The sequence below is a fragment of the Microcebus murinus genome, chromosome 16 (assembly GCF_040939455.1).
Source record: "Microcebus murinus isolate Inina chromosome 16, M.murinus_Inina_mat1.0, whole genome shotgun sequence".
Lineage (NCBI taxonomy): Eukaryota > Metazoa > Chordata > Mammalia > Primates > Cheirogaleidae > Microcebus > Microcebus murinus.
The window spans coordinates 6235730-6252267 of NC_134119.1; the positions used below are offsets into that span (position 1 = coordinate 6235730).

At 41.7% G+C, this 16538-nt stretch overlaps 1 pseudogene; it reads left to right on the forward strand.

Moving 5' to 3' along the window:
• The first annotated feature begins 15669 nt into the window (after window positions 1-15669).
• Window positions 15670-16335, forward strand: LOC105862293 (acyl-coenzyme A thioesterase THEM4 pseudogene; annotated as a pseudogene).
• The last annotated feature ends 203 nt before the right edge of the window (window positions 16336-16538 follow it).

A 16538-nucleotide genomic window follows, 5' to 3' on the forward strand; every position in this document is an offset into this window, starting at 1 on the left:
ACGCCCTGCCCCTCTGAGTCTCCAGTGTCCATTAAGTCACTCTGCATGACCATGCATACCCACTGCTTAGCTCCCATGTGGTATTTGGTTCTTTGTTCCTAGGTTACTTCACTTAGAATAAAGACCTCCAGTTCCATCCAAGTTGCTGCAAAAGACATTATTTCATTCTTTTTGATGACTGAGTAGTACTCCATGGTATATGTATTCCATGGTATATGTATACCACATTTTCTTTACATTGCCATTGATTGGTGGTTCCAGATCTTTGCGATTGTGAATTGTGCTGTAGTATACATATGGGTGCTGGTGTCTTTTTGTTGTTGTTGCTATAAATGACTTCTTTTCTTTAGGTGGATCCCCAGAAATGGGATTGCTGATCAAATGGTAGATCTACTTTTAGCTCTTTGAGAAATCTTCATACTGCTTTCCATGGAGGTTGTACTAATTTACATTCCCCCCAGCAGTGAATAAGCATCCCCTTTTCACTGCGTCCACACCAGCATCTATTGTTTTTTTGACTTTTTAGTGCTGGCCATTCTGACAGGGGTAAGGTGGTATCTCACTGCAGTTTTAATTTTCATTTCTGTAATGATTAGTGATGTTGAGCATATTTTCGTATGTTTGTTGGCCATTTGTTTCTCTTCATTTGAAGAATGTCTGTTCATGTCTTTTGCGCACTTTGTAATGGAGTTGTTTTTTTCTTGTATCCTCTGAGTTCTTTCAATTAAAAAAAAGACACATACCATCTCTACTACAATAACTTGTGTAAGAAAAAGAAAAACATAAACCTTAGTTGCCTTTTAACTAGAGTGAGATCTTGTTAAGTGGAAGGTCTTGGTTTGGATATACAAAAATAAATCTGGTGTTGAACTGCAGCAAAGGGCCTCAGGGAGTGGGTATTTCTTTATATCACAAAAGGAGGAAAATCTGGAGCTGTATGGGAGCCTCCAGAGAGGGAGAGGGTAGGAGAAAACATGGGAAGGGGCTGGGGGAAGAAGATAAAGTCTCTGTAGGAGTGAAGCCATGGTGGGGCTTCATCTGTGGTGGGGTGGCTGGAGGATTTGAAGAATATCTGCTCTGTGACAGCAGCCAGAGCAAACCTTGAAAAGGCAAAGGTCACCCATTCTGCCTAAAACTTTCATGTGAGATACGGGAGGAGAGAACTTTTAGGATCAGAGCTCTTAGATGGAATCCACAGAATTCACTCTGGCCTGTTTATATAGGAAAGGTAGTTAGTAGAGGGTATTAGGAAGCACACAGAGCCTTTGGGAGACGATGGGTCTGGAGAAATGGGTTTAGGGCTAGGCTTCCAGGAGTTCTGAAGAGCTTGCCCAATAGAGAAAAACTGCTGCTGCTGCTGCCACCCACACACAGGTCACCAGGAACTTCATGTCTCTGTAGGGCTCCTGCTGCCCAGAAAGCCGGGCACACCTCTGCCACCATCTGCATGAGCAAAGTGGTGGGGCCACATGCAGCCTGTTTCCTCATATCACTGACTTCTGAATCAGAATCTCACATGTGCCATCCTCCCCCCAGCTACAACGAAAGCAGGGCAGGTGGGGCTTCGAGATGCTGCGTTGGGAAGGCAGGGCTCTCAATGTGGCCTGAAACCACCAAAGTGTAATGTGAAAGGAAAACTAAAGTTTTGCCTTGCACCATTATAAACAGGTGTATGTATCATATTCCATAGCCAACAAACAAACATTTTGCACCAGAAAATAAAACCAAAACACCAGGTCACCCTGTTTAGTTTTAGCACCCAAAATAAACGGAAATTTGAATATGTCTTATAAGTTACTCCTTAACAAAACAATTTTATCATTGACTATTGTAATGCTGACATGCAAAGATATGTCACAACCTTTATGCTTATAATAATCATCTGAGAAAGGTCCCATTTTCTGTGAAGGAACTAATTGTACACTTGGAAATCTTGATTATCTGGTGGGTTTTTTATTTTAAATATCTGTTGTGTTTTTTTGTTATCTTTTTTTTTTTTATTTCGGCATATGATGGAGGTACAGATTTTAAAGTTTCAATAAATGCCCTTTCCTCCCTTCCCCCACAAGTCTGAGTCTCCAGCATGACCATCTCCCAGATGGTGCACATCTCACTCATTATGTATGTATATACCCAACCCCCGCCCCCCTGCCCAATACTCTATTACTGTACTACCTATGTGTCCACTTAGGTGCTGCTCATTTAATACCAGTTTGCTGGTGAGTATATGTGGTTCTTGTTTTTCCATTCTCTGTTGTGTTTTTACTTGATGAGCTAGCTGATCCTCCGAAATCTTAGGCTCTCTTGCAACTTATTTGCAAGAAAACTTCTTTTCTTTCCTGTTTTTGCTCTGATTCTTCCTTTCACAGTGAGAAAAGTAGTCTTAAGATGCTGTACAGCCATAATAGGCAAAATTCATTACATCTCTACACTTGAGGCTCCCTCGTGCCTTACTGCCTCCTCATTGCTCTTTTGTTTTCACTTTGCAGGTTCTTTAATAGGCTGACACTCCTTGAGGGACAGTAGGGATGTGATTCAGGCAGGAAATTAAAGAGTGAATACAAAAGAATATGGAGTATCCAAGCCTTGACTTTTACTGTTTCTTCAATTATAACAAAAAGTTAATTCTGGCTTGGTTAAAATAGTATGAGCTGAAATCTTGCCTTTTGTGTATAACACAGAAGGAAGACACTTGGTTGCTGTTGTCCAGTTGAATTGTATTTTCTCACTGAAAACAATCAGTATTTCACTGAATATTCCTCCAGCCTTCCCCAGGCTGGAGATACAACCGAGATCACATTAGTACCAGTATCCAGATAACAAAGCTTCTGGGCCCTACCGGACTACAGGACATCAACCTGTAGCAGGTTAGAAACAATTCCTAGAAAAGATCCTATGTTTTGTCTTTCTCTCCTGAACATCCACCACAGTTTCCTAATGATCTTTCTATCTCTGCCCATGTTACTGCTCACACAGACAGTTCTTTTTCTAAACTCTTTGTCTTGTCATTTATTTCACTGATTCAAACTCTCCGGTAGCTCTCCTTTGCCTGTGGTGTAAATAAAAGCCCTAATATTTTAATATAGCGTATGAGGGACTCTGTGATCTGACCTCAGCATACTTCTCCAACCTCCTCATGTACTAGTCTCCTTTTGTGTATTCTACACTCCAGCCTTCAGCACTAATTGTAACTCACCAAATGTGCGATTCTGTGTTCTCTGCCTCTATATTTTTGCATATGCTGTTTGCACCTGCCTGAAATGCCCTTGTCCATTTAGTAAATTTTTTTTTTTTACTTTCAAGACTCCTCTGACATCTTCTGGACACACTTGAGGGCAGAGACTGTGATGCCTCACACCACATCTCCTTAGTGCAGCTGATTTCAGCACTGCTGTCACGGACAGTTCCCTGCCTGGGAAGGCATGCACGTGCATCTCTGCTTTGCCTTGGTCTTCTGAGGAATGCAAATCAAACCCACAGTGAGTTACCACTTCACACCTGCTAGGATGCCTATAATTAAAAAGGTGAACAATTTCAAGTGTTGGTGAGGATGTGGAGAGATTGGAACTCTCATGCATTGCTTGTGGGAACATAAAATGGTGCAGTTATGTTGGAAAAACAGTTTGGCAGTTCCTCAAAAAGTTAAACATAGAGTTATCATCTGATCCAGAAATCCCACACCTAGATATATGCCCAAGAGAATTGAAAAAATACATCCACACAACATCTTGTACATAAATGTTCCTAACAGCATTCTTCATAATAGTACAAAAAATGGAAACAGGCTGGGCACAGTGGCTCACGCCTGTAATCCTAGCACGCTGGGAAGCTGAGGTGGGCTGATTGTTTGAGCTCAGGAGTTTGAAACCAGCCTGAGCAAGAGCGAGACCCAGTCTCTACTAAAAATAGAAAGAAATGAGCTGGACAACTAAAAATATATAGAAAAAATTAGCCAAGCATGCCTGGTGGTGGTGCATGCCTGTAGTCCCAGCTACTTGGGAGGCTGAGGCAGGAGGATTGCTTGAGCCCAGGAGTTTGAGATTGCTGTGAGCTAGGCTGATGCCACGGCACTCTAGCCCAGGCAACAGAGCGAGATTCTGTCTTAAAAAAAATGGAAACAACTGAGATGTACATTGATTGGTGAATGAATAAAAAATGTGCTATACCCACATAATTATTCAGTCAAAATAAATGAAGCACTGACACTTGTTACATGTTAGATGGACCTTGAATATGTTATGGCAAGTGACAATGGCTAGACACAAAAGGCCAAATATTGCATGATTCTATTTATATGAAATATAATAGACAACCCCATAAAAACAGAAAGTAGATTAGTGGTTGCCAGGAGTTGGGGGATGGGGAAGATGGGAAGTGACTGCTAATGAGCATGAGGTTTCTTTTTTGGGGTGATGAGAATGTTCTAGAATTAGGTGGTGCTGATGGTTGTGCAGTGTGGTGATTATTGTAAAAACCAATGAATTGTACATTTTAAAAGGGTTAATTTTATGGTATGTGAACCATATTCAATCACAAAAAGAGTGCCATTCCTTGCCATTTTTTACTTTGACCCTTGTGAGCTCAGCATGTTTCATTTCCCTGAACTGCAGAGGTTCCTATTCACACAAGTTTCCCCAAGGAGCTGGTGTTGAAGTGGGTGCACCCACAACAATTCCCCTGACCTCTTAGCTTCTTTCTGCAGAGAACAGCCTTTGTCTTAGTGGAGATAAGAGCTAAGACATGGAGGTGTGTTTACCTAGACAGAGGAGAGGTGCCCAGCATCATCTCAAAGGAAGGACCCATCATCCTAAACAATACCTTGGACTCCTGTGCTAAACACTGTCATTTTTCTTTGTAGACCTACGTAGGGAGACAGGAAGCTTGCAGATAGTCCACTATGACTCTGGGCTATTAGGGGCAGGAAAATGATGCCAACCTCAAAATATGCACATTGCCAAATTGAAACCTGAGATAACTTGAGGGCGCAATGTTGGAGGTTGCATGCTGTCACGGAGGGTGTAGGCTTTGAGATCGTGGAGACTTAGGCTCAAGTTCTAGCTCTCCTATTTGACTTCACTTGATTTCTGAGCCTCAGTTTCATTGTTGGGAATAGTGCTACTTACCTTGGAGGATTTGGGAGGATTGGAGACAATGAATAGGGCATGCCTATCACAAAGCTGGTGCTCAATTAGTAGTGGTCAGGCTTCGTATAAAATACAAAGTCACGGTGACCCCATGGGTCTGATCTGTTAAGCCTTGGGCTGGAATTAATTTGGAATTTGGTAGAAAGCACAACAAGAAATTGATACGAATGAAATTCATCCTTTTCGTTTTCTAAAGAACATTCTAATGAAAGGGAACTCCCTAATCTGTGAGACTGTGAGGCTTGGGGAACTCAATTCAGGGTAAACAGGCTTTTTGCAGAAAAACATTGAAACCCTCTTAACATTTAAATGGTACAAAGCAATGCATTTTGTCTCTCAGGCAACCAACAAGCTAGATTCCACTTTCAGGTAAAAAAAAAAAAGCGAATGTTCTTCTGTGAAGGCTTGAACTTAGCACACAGAGATGTCAAGGACCACATCTCTCAACCCCATATCCAAGCCAGGTGTTCTGAGATACAGATAGATTCAGAAAATCCGGGTTAAATAGCAACAGTTCACACATTTTTATTGAATGTGTATCTTACGCTGGATCTAAGGCTGGACACACGGCCGGTATGTAGCCAGAGTGCCCTTCTGTGCGTGGCTCATGCACGCCAGCGGTCAACCTTGACTTTGTTCTGACTGCCTTTACTTAATTTCTAGCTTGAGACTCATTCCTACCAATGTGGCAGAACATTGATCTCTTTCCCTGGTGTTGTGTCTGCAATTCTGGGGACTTACACGATGCTGAGAGATTAGGCTTTGTGGTTATTTGGTTTTAGATGCTCTCGTTCATTTGGGGATCCTTTGAGAGGCTCCTGTCACCCCCTGCTCTGTTCCCCAGGTGCTGATGCACACATGTCACCATTGCGCAGTCCCTCGTGTCTGGCTGCCAAATCCTTTTAAATCTCTTCTTGCTTCAGTGGCCCCCTGAAGGTTTGGGGCTCACTGTGCTGTTTATTTATTTTTTTGAGACAGAGTCTCGCTTTGTTGCCCAGGCTAGAGTGAGTGCCATGGCGTTAGCCTAGCTCACAGCAACCTCAAACTCCTGGGCTCAAGCAATCCTGCTGCCTCAGCCTCCTGAGTAGCTGGGACTACAGGCATGCACCACCATGCCTGGCTAATCTTTTTTTTTCTATATATATTAGTTGGCCAATTAATTTCTTTCTATTTATAGTAGAGACGGGGTCTCACTCTTGCTCAGGCTGGTTTTGAACTCCTGACCTTGAGCAATCCGCCCGCCTCGGCCTCCCAGAGTGCTAGGATTACAGGCGTGAGCCACCAAGCCCGGTCATTCACTGTGCTGTTTATGTCACTGGAGGCACCAAAATCACTGCATTGCTAGATGATGGCCCAGAAACCCTGCTCCCTGAGACTCTGTCCAGATATGAGGGCCAGGTCACCTGCCCCTGACATTTATGTGAACACATAAGGTGTTTTATTTAGAGTACAAATGTAAGTCCACGTACTAAACATCTAAATATCTAAAAGTTGTACATCAAGCCAACAAAGTGCTAACTAGCACCCGTCTGAACCTTCTACTTTGCCAAATACACCTCATAATGACCTAGACCGTCAGGTTTGAATTTAGAGTTTGTGGACTCCTCAGAGTTTAACCCTGGACCATGGCAGCTTGGGGAGAGCTGGCCCTGGCCCTTGGCTCGCCTCATACACCTTCTGCTCCGGCTCTTTTCTGCATCTTGAGCAAGCTTGGACATGCATGTGTGCACAGCTAGAGCATGTGGCAGCAGGCACACCCAAGCTTCATGCAGACCCCGTGCAAATAGCCACCCCTCTGTCACCCTACACGTCAGTGGGCTGTCCAACCCAGGAAGAAGACTCATGCAGTGTTTGGAAGTGGAGTGGGTGTGGGTCATTTAGCAGGGAATTCTGGGCCCGAGTAAGGAGAAGGAGGTCCAAAGGAGCGCTCTGGGCTCTGGGAGGGCATGTCCTCTTAGTCGCATAGACTCTTCCAGTGGGAAGGGAAACACGGGCCCAGTGCGTGAATGGGGTGAGAGCCTGGTTTTCCAAAGCACTGGGCTTGTGGCAGAGGTTCCTCCTGTCCCAGTCTTACCCAAATGGAGGCCACTTAGCCCCTGGCCTTGATTTTCGGTTGTTACATCTGGGAGGTGGATGCTACTGCCACCTAGTGGAGAGAGGCCAAGCATGCTGCTAAAGATGCCACGATACACAAGACAGAAAACTATCCAGCCCCAAGTGTCCATTGTGTAGTATTTCCAAGGTTGAAAAACCCTGTCCTAGGCAGATTACATGGATGAAAGTATCTCACATATGCACCTCACTGCAAATGCCTTTGTGCTCTGTAATTTTCATGCCACAGCAATGTGCACGTCTGAACAGTATTTTCGCAGCACTTTTGAATTGGCCATGAAGTCATCATCCAGTGATGTGAGAATAAAGGGGCCTTCAATGAGTTCAGAGTGATCTTTCAAATCCCTCCACTATCCACAAAACCCTACCACTTGGAAGCCCATGGAGCAACCAAACACTAAAGGAGAAACCTACACCCCAAGAGCAGAGACCCCAAATTGTTTTGGCAGAACGTGGGGATGTTTTTGGGCAGCGGCAAAGGCTAAGTGTCGGCTGTGGTGGGTTTCCATAACTTGTTTCTCTGAAAAAGGATTTTTTTTTTTACTGCTTCTTTTTTGTGAGTTTCTCTTGAACATTTTGTCAGCAGGGAACGTCCCGTACATTAGAAACATATTTAAAAAATGACTCTGCAGAGCGCACCGTAACCCCTGCGAGCTCCCCTGCCCATACGTAATAGGTCATGTTCCAGCAAAATGCTCCACGAACACCAACCTGAACTTTCCTTTCACCACCTGGAATAGAAAATTCTCTCGTGGCTGGCCTTTCCTGTGATATTCTGCCAGGGAGCAGAATGAGGAACCCCACAGAGCAGGCCTGACATTTAAGATCAAAACACCCTTGTTCCTCGGTATGTTTGAAAAAGGAGAGAAAGAGCAGGTGTGAGATGCTGTTTTGAACTCAGTGCCCTCACTGAATTCTGTGCTGTTCCTTGTCGTTCATTAGGTGGAATCAGTTCTGCTAAACAAGTGTATTTAAAGAGAGAATTCGGAGAAGCAGTTCTCTCGGGGGAATGAGAGTCTAAGTGCAAAGAGGCTTCACGGTGCCACTTAGAAAATTCTTTGATGCCCGCAGGTTCTTTGCACTGCGTGTTCCTAGTTAATATCGCATGCAAAGTGAGGGAAACCTGGATCTTCAATTTCCTTTAATTCAGCAGTGTTTCTGATGAAAGAAATTATCTTCCCCCCACCACCTTTTTGTGGTTTGTGGTATGGTTCACACCTTCTATTCCAGAAGTTTTAAGTGTTAGAGAACTTGATTTAGGCTGAAATTACTTTTGCATCCCAAGGTGGGAGAAGACAGGCCTCATTTCAGATCAAATCTGGATGTTCCCACAGCCGTACTCTGGGAAGACTGCACTTGGCGAGTTCTTCAGGAATCCACGTGGCTTAAACTCCAAGGCCTCCCTCCAGCCCTCATAAGTGTCTGGATCCAGAATCATCTTGTGGTGTCCTGCAGAGAAGTCAGGACCCCCTCCTTTGTTCCTACTGAAACCAAATTGATCAATTTTAGACAGGAAAAGAAGGTGAGCTGAGCATCCTTCTTGAGTATTTCTTTGTTCCAGTGAGAATCTCTGCGCATCTAAGACCATGTTTTAGTAAGGTTTAGGCTCTGCTGCATGTGACTCAGTGGTTCTCACTGTGTGAGGGGAGAGAGGAAGATAAGGTGATTTTGGAAATATCTGGAAACATCTGTGGTTGGTGTAGCTTGGTGGGGATCGGGGGGGTGGATGCACTGGCATCTAGAGATAGAGGCCCCAGGGATGCTGTTAACCTCTGGTGCACAGGGTGGCCCCAAATGTCAATAGTGTCTAGGTTAAGAAACTGAAACCAATTTGGCAAGCATGCTCATACTAGTTGGCATTCCACTCAAGGTGAGACCCTTGTTATGCACATACCAATGATCCCCTAAACATTTTAGATTAAATATTGAATTCTTTTGACAAGTATTTATTGAATGTCCATCATGTACTGGGCGCTATTCTTAGTGCTAAAGATACAGCAGTGGACATGCCAAGGCCCCTGTCCATGTGGAGGCTGCAGGGGACCATGGTGGGGACTCGTTCTCTGCCTATCGCTTTGTGGCCTGCCCCAAATTCCTTTCACCTGGATTTCTCTGACCCTCTTCTACTCCATGTGGGCTGGGCATGGACTGGATACTGTGAGGACTTAGGATATTTAATTTCTCAAGAAGCCTTCTCTTATTTAATTATTGGTTTTTTTGTAATTGTATAATATGATATTTCAATACATATGTATGTTATATAATCAAATCAGGGTGTTTAGTGTGACTGTCACTTTATGCATTTATTATTTCTTTGTGGTGAGGGCATGAAAAAGCTTCTCTTCTAGCTGTTTGCAATATATCTCATACCTTATGGTTAGTCGTCACCCTACTGTGTGAGAACATGAGAACTCATTCCTTCTAATGTCACTTTGCACCTGTTGACCAGCCTTTCCCCACTCTTTCCTCCTCCACCCCTTCCCCAGCTTCTGGTAACCCCTCTGTTCTACCCCTCTCTGCTTCTGTGATGTCAACTCTTTTTTTTTTAAGGTTCCACATATGAGTGCAATCATGGGGATTTGTCTTTCTGTGTCTGGCTTATTGCACTCAACATAGTGTTTTCCATGTCCATTCATGTTGTCACAAATGACAGGATTTCTCTTTTTTTATGGCTGAATAGTATTATGTTGTGTGTATCAACCACATTTTCTTTACCCATTCATCTGTTGCTGGACACTTGGGTTGATTCCGTATCTTGGCTTTTGTAAATAGTGCTGCAATAGACATGGAGGAGGGGCAGACATCTCTTCCACGTACCGATTGCATTTCCTTTGGATAAATGCCCAGTAGGGGAGTTGCTGGATCACATGGTAATTCTATTTTTAAATTTTTGAGGAACTTCAATATAGTGTGCCATAGTGGGTATACTAATTGACAATCCAACCAGTGGTGTGCAGGAGTTCCCTTTTCTCCATGTCCTTGCCAGTGCTTATTTTCTTTTGTCTTTTTGTTTATAGCCATTCTAACTGGAGCGAGGTGGTAAATCATTGCAGTTTTGATTTGCATTTCCTTAATGATTAGTGATGTGGAGCATTTTTTCCATATATCTGTTGGCCATTTGAATGTCTTCTTCTGAGGAATGTCTATTAAGGTCTTTTGCTCATTTCCAAATAGGGTTATTTGGTTTTTTGCTGTTCTCTTGTTTAAGTTTCCTGTATATTCTTTTTTTTTTTTTTTTTTTTTTTTGGAGATAAACTCTCACTCTGTCACCTTGGCTAGAGTGCAGTGCCATTATCATAACTCACTGCAACCTCAAATTCCTGGGCTCAAGTGATCCTCCTGTCTCAGCCTCCTGAGTAACTTGAACTACAGGCATATGCCACCATGCCTGGCTAATTTTTCTATTTTTTGTAGAGCTGGGGTCTTGCTCTTGCTCAGGCTGGTCTCAAACTCCTGACCTCCAGTGATCCTTCTGCCTCAGCCTCCTAGAGTGCTAGGATTACAGGCATGAGCCACCACGCCCGGCCCACTATATGTTCATGATATTAACCTGTTGTCAGATGTATAGTTTGCAACTATTTTTTTCCAATCCATAACTCTGTTAATTGCTTCCTTTGTTGTGGAAAAGCTTTTTGGTTTGATGTAGTCCCATTTATCTGTTTTTGTTTTCTGTGAAGAAAGACTGAAGGCATCAGAGTCTGGTGGAAGAATCATGGGTTTTGGAGCCCAATGAAAATGGGTTCCAATCTTGGCTGCGCTCTTTAAGAAGCTGTGTGGTTTATTAATCTCTCTGACTTGCACTTCCCTCATCTGTAAAATGGGGCTAATAAGTCTTTTTTTTTGTTGATGACTGATCACCAAGACTTGTAGAGCGAATCTGGGATTTGGAGAGTATAACTCTGCAGTCTCCTTGTCTTGCTGGCCTTTCTTCAGAAGCAGTCACCTATTCATTCTTATTTATTGAGTGCCTGATGGGCAAGCAAAGATTGAATAAGGCAGCATGATCCTGGCCACCACTGGTGTTTACATCTAGTGCTAGAGACAGAGGATGCATAAGAAAACAAGAAAATACACAATCCGAGTGCAAATTCTTATGAGTCCTATGATGGAGAGAAGCAAGGTGCAGAGATAGCATATGAGAAGGAGAAACGGACTTTGGATTGAGCATTGAAGGAAGGCTTCTTGGAAGCATTTTAAGAAGAAGTGTCAGATGTATAGAAATGTCAGCTGGACCTGAAGATGAAGCCAGCCAAGGGAACAGCACCTACGAAGACCCAGAGGTGGGAGAGCAATTGGCATGTTCCAGGTACTGGGAGAAAGCTAATGAGATAAGAATGTGTTGATGAGGTGGAGAATGGAGAGGGATCAGGTCAGGGAGATCACCAGGAAAAAGAACTTTCAGGGGCTTGTGGGCTTGGTAGGGAATTTTGCCTTAGGAGAAACTGAAGGCAAAAGAAAGGCAGTGGAAGATGTGGATTTTCTAGCCCCTGTAGTACATCTGAGTTTGTAATTTTCCTTCTGCCATCTGCCCAGCTGTGTGGCTCCATGGTTTCAATTTTCATCCTGTTTATGGTGGCTGCCTTCCAGCTTATGTCTCATTATTGTTGAGCTCAGTAATTTGAGAGAGGCTGTCTTCCTCCCAGGCTCATTCTGATCAATAGGCAGCATCTCCTCCCCTGAAAACTGGGAACTCATAGGTTCACAGAACCATCTGGAAATCCTTCCTGCTGCTCAAAGGCACATGTGTTAGTTTTCTATTGCTGTATAACAAATTACCGCAAGCTTAGTGGTTTACAACAACATCCATTTATTAGTTCACAGTTCTGTAGTTGAGAAGTCTGGCACAGCGTGATGGGGTCTGAATTCATGAGCTGAATTCAAGATGTTAGCCAGAGGCTCTGGGTCATAATCCTCTTATAAGCTCATTACTTTGTTTTTTTTTTTTTTTACTAGCTTTGTTGGGATATAATTCACCTGCCATACCATTCATCCATTTAAAGCATCCAAATTTTAGTATGTTCACAGAGCTGTGCAAACATCACCTCAGTTTGAGAACATTTTTATTGTTTTAAAAAGAGACACCCTACACCAATTAACTGTCATGCCCAAGCCTTGCGTCTTCCCCTAGTCCTAAGTCACCAATACTCTACTTTCTATCTCTATAGATTTGCCTACCATGGGCATGATATAGTATGTGATACTACGTGATACTTTATGGCTTGCTTAGCATGATTTTTTCAAGGGACATCTATACTGTAGCATGTGTTACCACCTCATTTTTTCTTTTCCTTTGTGTAGATACCCAGCATTGGGATTGCTGGATAGAATGATAGGTCTACTTTTATTTCTTTGAGGAATCTCCATACAATTTTCCATAGAGGTTGTGCTAATTTTCAGTCCCATCAACAGTGTATAAGTATTCCTTTCTCTCTGCATGCACGCTGGCATCTATTTTTTTTTTTTTGACTTTTTAATAATTGTCATTCTGATAGGGGAATTTACATTTCCCTGATGATTATTGATGTTGAGCAATTTTTTCATATGTTTGTTGGCCATTTGTTTCTCTTCCTTTGAAAAACTTCTGTTAATGTCTTTTGCCCACTTTTTAATGGGCTTGTTTTTTCTTGCTGATTTGTTTGAGTTCTTTGTAGATTCTGGATATTAGTCCTTTGTTGGATGTATAGTATGCAAATATTTTGTCCCATTCTGTAGGTTGTCTATTTACTCGGTTAATTATTTCCTTTGCTGTGCACAAGCTTTTTAATTTAATTAAGTCCCATTTATTTATTTTTGTTATTGCTATCTTTGCCTTTGGGGTCGTAGTCATAAATTCTTTGCCTAGACTTATGTCTAAAAGAGTTTACCTTTCGTTTTCTTGTAGAATTTTTGTTTATTCATGCCTTACATTTAAGTCTCTTATCTATCTTGAATTAACTTTTGTATATGGTGAGAGATAGAAGTCCTGTTCCACTCTTCTGTGTGTGACTGTCCAGTTTTCCCAGAACCATTTGTTGACTAGGACTTCCTTTCCCCAGTGTATGTTGTTGCCTGTGTTGTTAAAGACCAGTTGGTTGTAACCAGATGGTTTTAATTCTGGATTTTCTATTCTGTGCTATTGGTCTATGTCTGTACTTTTATACCAGTACCATGCTGTTTTGGTTCCTATAGCCTTGTAGTATATTTCAAAGTCAGGTAATGTGATGCCTCTAGTTTTGTTCTTTTTACTTAGGATTGCTTTGGCTATTTGGGATCTTTTTTGGTTCCAAATGAGGTTTAGGATTATTTATTCTAGGTCTGTGATATAAGACATTGGTATTTAGATGGGGATTGTGTTGAATCTCTAAATTTCTTTGGGTACTTTGGACATTTTAACAATGTTAATTCTGCCAATCCATGAGCAAAAGATGTTTTTCCATTTGTTTGTGTCATCTGTGATTTCTTTCATCAGTGTTTTATTGTTCTCGTTGTAGAGATCTTTTACCTCCTTGTTAAGTATATTCCTAGGTATTTTATTTTCTTTATAGCTATTACAAATGGTATTGAGAGTCCTTGATTGGACTCTCAGCTTGACTATTATTAGTATACAGAAATGCTACTAATTTGCATATATTGATTTTGTAATGTGAGACTTTGCTGAATTATTTTATCAATTCTAGGAGTCTTTTGGCAGAGTCTTTAGGGTTTTCTAGTTATAAGATCATATCATAAGTGAACAGGCATTGTTTGACCTCTTCTTTCCCAATTTAGATGCCCTTTATTTTTTTCTCATGTCTGATTACTTAAGCTAGGACTTCCCATAGTATGTTGAATAAATGTGGTGACAGTGGGCACCCTTGGCTTTTTCCAGTTCTTAGGGAGGATTCTTTCAATTTTTCCCCATTTAGTATGATGTTGGCTGTGGGTTTGTCATATATGGATTTTATAATTTTGAGGTATGTTCTTTTTATGCCTAGTTTTTGAGGGTTTTTATTGTGAAAGTGTGCTGGATTTTATCGAATGCTTTTTCTGCATCTATTGAGATAATCATATGGTCTTTGTTTTTGCTTCTGTTCATATGGTGAATCATATTTATTGATTTGCTTATATTGAACCATCCTTGCATCCATGGGATGAAACGCATTTGATCATGGTGAATTATCTTTTTGATGTGTTGTTGAATTTGGTTTGCTAGTATTTTCTTGAGGATTTTTGCATCTATGTTCATAATGGATATTGGTCTGTAGTTTTCTTTTTTTGTTTTGTCCTCTACTTGTTTTGATATCAAAGTGATACTGGCTTCATAGAATGAATTAGGGAGGACACCCTCCTTCTCAATGTTATAGAATAATTTCTGTACGATAGGTACCAGTTCTTCTTTGTAGGTCTAATAGAATTTGGCTGTGAATCTGTCTGGTCTGGGGCTTTTTTTTGTTGGGAGATTTTTTATTACTGCTTTACTCTCACTGCTCATTATTGGTCTGTTCAGGATTTTGATTATAATACTTCCTAATTCAAGTTTGGGAGGTTGTGTGTTTCTAGGAATTTATCCATTTACTCTAGGTTTTCTATTTTGTTTGCTAAGAGGTTTTCGAGGTATTCATGAATGATATTTTGTATTTCTGTGGGTATCAGTGACAATGTCTCCTTTTTCATTTCTGATTGAGTTTACTTGAGTCATTTCTCTTCCACTTCTGGTTAATCTGGCTAGTGGTCTATCAATTTTGTTTATCTTTTCAAAGAGCAAACTTTTTGTTTCATTGATCATTTGTAGTTTTTTTGGATTCCATTTCATTTAGTTCTCTTCTGAGCTTTGTTATTTCTTTTCTTCTGCTGGCTTTGGGTTTGACTTCTTTTTCTATTTCCTTGGGATGTGACATTAGGTTGTTAATTTGTAATCTTCCTGTCCTTTTGATAAAGGCATTTAAGGCTATGAATTTTCCCTTTAGGACTGCTTTTTCTGTATCCCATAGATTTTTAAACTTGTGTCCCCTTTGTCATTCAGTTTAGGGAATCTTTTGATTTTCATCTGAATTTCATCATTGACCCAAAGATCATTCAGCAGCATGTTGTTTAATTTCCATGACTTTGTGATGAATGGAGTGTTTCTCTTGGAATTGATTTGTTGTTTTAGTCCACTGTGGTCTGAGAACATACATAGTATGATTTTTGTTATCTGAATTCACTGAGACTTGTTTTGTGGCCTAAGATATGATCAATCTTGGAAAATGTCCTATGTACTGATGATAAGAATGTATATTCAGTAGTTTTTGGGTAGAATGTTCTGTAAATGTCTGTTAGGTCCATCTGTCCTAGAGTCTCATTTAAGTCCAGTGTTTCTTTATTCATTTTCTGCTTTGATGGTCTGTCCAGTTCTGTCAGTAGGGCATTGAAGTCCCTCACAATTAAAATGCAACTGCACCTGCATGCCGGAGCCATGCTGAGGAGCTGCGCCACGCCTCTGCGCTCGCTGGGGGCCCTGCAAGGCCAGCTGGGAGGCGCCTGTCCCCGCTCTGCGAGGCCCGACCCACGCTGCTGGAGTAAGGACCTAAGACTCCTCTTTGACCAGTTTATGAAGAAATGTGAAGATGGCTCCTGGAAATGTTTGCCTTTATATAAACATGGATCCCTTCAAAGGATACAAGACTTCAAAACATTTTTTCATGACCCAAAATTAACAAAAGAAGATGTAATGACACAGACCTGTCTCTTCACCAGCAGCTTTGAGGAGGGCCTGGGCTTTGAACGTGCGATGTTCTATGATGATGTTGAGAAAAGGACAGTTTGCTTGTTTCAAGGAGGTCTTTACCTGGAAGGAATGCCTGGATTCCTTCATGGAGGTGCCATTGCAACCATGATTGATAATACTCTTGGTATGTCTGCGCTAATAGCTGGGGGAATTGTCATGACTGCAAATCTCAACATCAGTTTTAAAAGACCTATCCCTCTTTGTTCTGTTGTTGTGATAAATAGCCAAGTTGATAAAGTTGAAGGAAGAAAAGTTTTTGTTTCCGGTAATGTTCAAAGTGCTGATGAGAAGACCCTACACTCAGAGGCAGCAGGCTTATTTATACAGCTGGGTCCTGATAGAAGTCTACCATAAAAGAGCTGCTGGTGAATTCCACACCATTCTGCATAAGGCTGTCCCCTTCTGGAAGAAGTGGTTATCTCCATACCTACTCTGCTCACCCACTGCTGAATCCTCCGTAGGGAGAAGCCGGCAGACCTTCCTAAGCAGTCTTCTGAATACAGTTTTAGGAACTAAGTTTCTACCTTCTGAACTTTTTAGCACAGAAAGAGTGAGAG